The sequence below is a fragment of the Pistacia vera genome, unplaced genomic scaffold (genome assembly GCF_008641045.1).
Source record: "Pistacia vera cultivar Batoury unplaced genomic scaffold, PisVer_v2 Contig218, whole genome shotgun sequence".
Classification (NCBI taxonomy): Eukaryota; Viridiplantae; Streptophyta; class Magnoliopsida; order Sapindales; family Anacardiaceae; genus Pistacia; species Pistacia vera.
In genome coordinates, this window is record NW_022196022.1 from 26,207 (window position 1) to 32,617 (window position 6,411).

At 33.4% G+C, this 6,411-nt stretch overlaps 2 non-coding genes across 2 annotated transcripts; both read left to right on the plus strand.

The window, feature by feature from the left end:
• Positions 1-5,902: 5,902 nt before the first annotated feature.
• On the plus strand, positions 5,903-5,986 carry LOC116130293. Its single transcript, XR_004128034.1, has one exon. It is a non-coding gene; the product is annotated as a small nucleolar RNA SNORD25 (small nucleolar RNA).
• A 64-nt stretch (positions 5,987-6,050) lies between these two features.
• On the plus strand, positions 6,051-6,188 carry LOC116130290. The gene has a single exon (XR_004128031.1). It is a non-coding gene; the product is annotated as a small nucleolar RNA snoR136 (small nucleolar RNA).
• Positions 6,189-6,411: the final 223 nt, after the last annotated feature.

The window sequence follows — 6,411 nt, forward strand, 5'->3', positions numbered from 1 at the left end:
GTAAACCCTAGTTCATTGGAGTATAAATATTATATAATTCAATATAACTTAACTAACATGTGATGTTTGTTGCGTGTTGATCAAAGTAATTAAATGAACAAGTTTAGTGAGAGTTCTAGCTAACTTCTTAGTTAATTATATAATTAACCATTGACTGCATTCTGTTTTGATCTTTTTTTTTTTTTTTTTTTTTTTTTTATAGCTAGAGTGTCTGGGTCAATTTGCACGTACCTCAACTAATCCTCTGAAACCATGAAGTTAACGACCAGATAAGCCTTTAATGATCACCTCTACTGGGTGGTTAAGATGAATGAAACTCAAAACATCTTGAGTAATTTATCCAAAAATCCTAATTTACCGTTCAACTACCCTGTGATGGTTTGTTTTAGCCATTGAAATGACGCTGCTCCTTATGATATATAGCATGTATGTTTTGAATAATAAAGGGAAACATGGCAAATGTTGAATACAGTGAAGGCCCCAGAAAGCCACGTATGGAATGCGTATCTTATTGATGTTTGTATGAACATTATGGGCAAACAAATTATAGCTGCAGAGGCAAAAAACATCCTACATATGAGGATAAGAACTGCTGGTGCTGGACAAGATCTGTTCGACTTCGACCCATCGGCTTTACACAGCAAAAATTTCTAGAGACAAAACAATAGTCTTCAATCTCAACCATCCATCTGTTCGAACCCTAAAGTTGCTGATAATGTATAACCTAATGTTTATCTTTGTCTTCTTTCTTTTTTTCGAATGCTTATCTTCTTCCACCACCCAGTTCCTTTTTTTGTTTTGTTTAAATTATCACATTGACATTATTGATTTGTAATCCTTCATTCTAATAATTCATACTTGGATTTCAAATAAAATAAACATTGAATCGTCTAGATTACTTTTTATATCTCTTATGTTTCTTCGATTTTTTTGGACCCTCCTTTTCTTCTGAAAAACGAAAAGGAAAATAATCTTCTTATGTGAATAAAACCTCTTGTTCTTGTTTAGTTTTGCTTCATTTTGAAAATGTTTTCTTCTAATATTAATATTAAAGGTGATTACTTCAACAAAACATGATACAAGTATATACTTAAACCAATCAAAGGAGTTAGAGTATCTTTCTAACTATTGCCAAAATAAAATAAAATAAAATCATCTTTAGGCAGATGTGATGTGACATTCGAGCTTAGAACAATGGGTTACTAAATTAAATAAATGGAAAGTATGATCATATACGTCAGAAAAATATGTGGCGTCTGTAATCGTTCGTTGAAATCGATTATACCATACTTTAGTTTATGTAGATGTTCTTAAAAATCAAAATATTATAATTCTTTTTTAACTTAACGAGGAAAATTGATTGATAATGAAACACTTGAAAATTCCGATAATATGATGTTGATCTTCGTTTGGTAGGTAAGATTAAATATTGGAGCTTTTACTTGGTAAATCGTAATTGATGTCAAATCTTCGTGGATAAGATCTTACACCTAACAACCATTAATGTTAAGAAAAATATCTAGATTAAGATATAACACAATGTGAAAGGTTTCATCAGTTCTAACCATGAATTACTTGTCTAATTTTAGGTGGATTAACTTGGAAAGTTTACATTAATGAAGGTTAATTTTAATTACTTTGGTTGGTGGAAGTAGACCTAGCAAAACAGACGAGTCGGGGCCTATAGGTACGGGTCTAAAAGGATTGATTGGACCGTGCCGTATCCTACGCGGGTAAGGGTGGACCTACGGGTACCTTGTTTACTATTCATTTTAATTTTCATTTGTTACAATCACACCCCCACAATTTAATCACCTCTTGCAAATTCATTTCAATTCACACACAACCAACTCAATTTCTCAAACCCTTATGGCTGCACAACTGTTGTATGGTAAATGTTTTGATTGGACCGACAGTAGGTATGGGTCCAAAATGAGAGATCTATACCCTATATTATTTTGAGTAATGTTACAATTATTAAAAGGAGCACACCAAATTCATGCATCAAATACATGGCGTAATCCTGACTGTTGATTAATATTAATTCATAATTAATCAACGGTTAAGATTGTGTTATGTCATTTTAGTGTATAAATTCGATATATACCGAAAAACTGTATTATTTTCTTATTATTTTTTACGAATACAGGTCCAATCACGAATAATTACTCGTTTTACCAGGTCTAGGTGAAGCGTGTAAGCCAGCTAGAACTGACAATGAATCAAAAAAAGAATCACATTTTATAATTTATTGACTTTATTATATAATAGTTTTGGTTCAAAAGATAAGACTGGCACATGATGGTTACTTGGGTAAATGTTTGAAATTTCCCAGCTGAGAATATTGAATTATTGTCCTTGATTGAAAATGATGTTCAAACTTTCTTGTCGGGTTAAAGATTTGGATTTATTATTTAAAAAGATCAGTTTAATTAATTATCTTAATGTAATGTGGCCTTTGGATTCATTTGCCATGAGGCGAGAGGATATATTTGATTTGATTTCAGTATCTTAAATGAGTGATTAGTGCATTGCTAAAACGTGATTAGCATAAGTAATCCTATCTCTTTAGCCGCGGAAATCATGTGAAAAAGATGTGTCTAATTACAAAAGTTTTTTGGATTTATGCGTTAATTGAGTAGGGTAAGTGTTGTGCGTGATTCCCCTCCGGCCAAATTCGTGCCATCTGTCTATGAACCGTGCCAAGATCGAGCGACAAGGATTGTCCCACATGTCACTCCCACAACAATTGACTTAACGAATAAGCGCATCACTCTCAAGCATAATTACTCTAGCTTAAATATAGGTAAAGACTTGACTCAGATCTACATTGTTAGATGTCGTGTATAAAAGGGAGGTACCATCTCCATCTTGGGGAGATCGAATCCTGGAAGAAAAATACACTTGAAGATAAGAGGCCACTTAGGAAGAGTATTAGCTCGCTATTACAGTCTCTCCTCTTGCAATCATCTTGTGTGTAATCCAGGCATAAATAATAAAATAACAAAGGACGTAGACTTAGTTTTAACCCGTTAAACCACTTTAAAAATATTCTCTGTCTTTCGTTATTTGGCATAAACAAAATCACTTAGCTGATTATTTATAATTATAAACACATCATACACAGTTCCGTCATGGTTAACTGGGTAAATCTAGTTGTTATGGATTTTCGTAACAACATTAAGGATAGTTGTTTCATGTTTAATTTATGAGTTAATTCGTTTTATTCCCTATGGTTTCAGTTCACTGTTGTTTACGGATAATCGCTTCAAATATTAAGTTTTGGTCCTTATCGTTTCAAAATATAACTATATTAATCATTTGACTCAATAAAAGGTTAATTAACTATTAAGTATGATCCTTACATAATTATATCAGGACAATAACTAGATAATTAATATGTGTGTGTGTGTGTGTGTGTGTGTGTGCGCGCGCGCGCGCGCGTGCGGATGTGTGTGTGTGATGAGAGAGAGAGAGAGTGCGTGTGTGTGTTGAATTTGTAGTATATAATGTGTTTATTTAATTTAGTTTTGTTCATGTATTTAATTTTCATTTTATTTCTAAAAGGGGCCTATTTGTCATTTTATTATAAATTTAACAATCAACTAACCTTTTATTAAGTTAATGGTCTAAAACAGTAGTATTTTAAAACAAGAAGGACCAAAAATACTGTTTGAACCATTGTCCTTAATAAACTGAAACCACAGGGACTAAAAAGAATTAACTCCTTAATTCATCGTTTCTAAAAGGCTTCATTATATTTGTGCTCTGGTCCAAACAGAGATGGTATTCTTTTTATATGGGCCACCATAGCCTTGCATGGTGGGAAGTGGGAACTCTAATTTATAGGGCCCAGGAAAGATAATATAAAGTTGTAATTATTAAACTAGTTTAACTCAATTAATGTTTTGTGAAAATATTGAAAAGAATAAAAAAAACCGTAAATTCAAATTAATTTTTTTCGAAGTTAACATATGCGTCTGATATGTTAATTACGAAATATGAAAAAATACACACGTTTGACATGCTCAAAAATAATACACGTTTGGAAACAAAACGGGTGTGTTTGTTAGAGTATTTTGAGTAGGATTTTTGAAAAAATTGAATTGAATTATTGTTACGAAAATAGGATTTAAAAATTGATCAAAAAAATTCCTATATTTGTTAATTTAGCTAAACACCTCCTACAACAAAACATAAAAAAATAACAAAAACACCCCCACCCATCTATTAATTGTCGACAGCCAGCCACCATCGCTAGAGGGTGGTCAGAAGTCACCAAAATGGCACATGATCTACTGGATTTGGTCGATTGTGCGTTGATCTAGCCTTTTTCGACTCGATCCATGATGGATTTGATCAGAAAATGCCAGATTTAGTCGTTGATGTGGTCAAAGATCTAGTTGTCAATGACCAAATTTTTGGCCGTAGATCTGACATTTTCCAACCAAATCCATCATGGATCAGGTTGGAAAATGCTAGATCGGCCAGCCACCTTCCGACGGTTGGCTACCAGCATTTAATGGGTGGATGGGAGTGTTTTTGTCAATTTATAAACTTTTATTGTTGAGGGTGTTTAATTAAATTAACAAACCTAGGGGATTAAAAAAAATATTTTGAGTTGAATATAATATGATTAAATTTTGAGAATATTGAATCAAATATGTATTTTGGGTAAGACAGGATAGTAAAACAAACGCACCCGTTGACATTTTTTTGGTGTAAATTGAATTAAAAATCATACGCGGGAGAGCAATATAAAGTTTTTATATTTTATGCGTGTTTTTTTGTAAAAGAGAGGATGTGTTGATGGGGTAGAGCTTAAAGAAACATAATGTTTTTGTATTATCGCGTCCGAACTTTAGAAAAAAACAAAGAGAAGTGTTCCCCACTTTCACTAAACATTGAGAATGAAAATATAAACAAATGTACCTATTGATTATCTGGTTTTACAAATCACCTTTAAGATATATAAATTTGGATGATCCTCAAACTCGGCTATAATTTGAAGGATCTAGCAATTACTTGACAATCATTACAACTAGGTAAACACTACAATGAGCGCGTCATTTTTATTAGCAATCGAGGAAAATTGAACTCAAGATTTCTTGAATAATAGACACTTAAGAGCCCTTATTCTGTCACCCGACCACCAAGGGGTGGTTTTCACATTCATGCTTCATTTGTGTTCTTTTGTATTATGATTGTCATTTGTCAAGCTCTTCTTCTAATGACCCCAAATGTGGAAAGGGTGATCTGTTCACCAAGACCCACTAATTTCAAATCCTCAAATGGACCAAAACGGAATTGGGCTTCAACTCTTATATGGACTTGCCCTCAATGGCCCATTACGGAATAAGCTTATAAAAAGCCTAAATAGTGGAACTTGAGGGTACTCTTGTATTTTCCGCTAGGCCAAAGGAAAATTAGGGAAACACAATAGCATGAAATCTTAGCCGTTCATCAAAATAAGCTGCATATAAACCGTCCGATCATCCACTTATCCCTCTATAAGATAAAACCCACCCTGCCTTCCGTTTGGACGCTCAGGCGATTAGGGTTTTGAACCATTCACTCTGCAAATTTTAGATCTCTTCTAGGGTTTAAGCAGCCTTTTTTTTTTTAAAAACCCTTTATTATTCAAAGGATCATTGAAAAGATTGTAAATTTTCAGTTGGTTTTCTCATTCTTACCTGGGTTTGTAACTGCAGATGTTGATGCTTCACTATCTGGTCAGTGTGGATACATTCAGTTCCCATATGACTCGTTCCCTTGAAGCAATATTAATCGTGTTGTTTTTTGTATTTTAATATCTCTCCCTTAATTTTTTTACCCTTTATTTTGGGAGAACACTTGAGCAACTACATTACTTTCTCTAATTTTTTACTTTTGGGAGTAATTGAGCAACGGTGATGAGTCTACAGACCTGTAATGATTTGCGGATATGATCGCAACTCATTTTGAACATCTAAGGGACTGAGTTACTTCTTTTTACTCCCATTTAAATCTGGTTTTATGTTATGTGATTTGGGTTTTGTTGTTGATATTATAAGGCTTCAAGTTTTGATTTTGATAATAATGTTGCTTACTCTTTGTGAAGCAACATCTACAGTGGAGCCTAACAAGTTGTTCCCCTCGCTATCCAGGGCAGCGTCTGTGTTGCACTTGGACGTCGGGGAACTACATTTGTTTTAAGCATCTTGCGGATTGAGAAACATTGTAGGAGGATTCTCTGTTTACATATAAGACCAGCTTTATGAGATCATGCCCACATCAATGTCGACGAAGGAAGAAGAAAATATGACAAATGGAACTATTTCAATAACAAAGGAATACACAATATTAATGTCTTGGAAGTCCAATTATGAGGTTGGACTTCTTACATGGTTTGAAATTCTAAAATGCCTATGA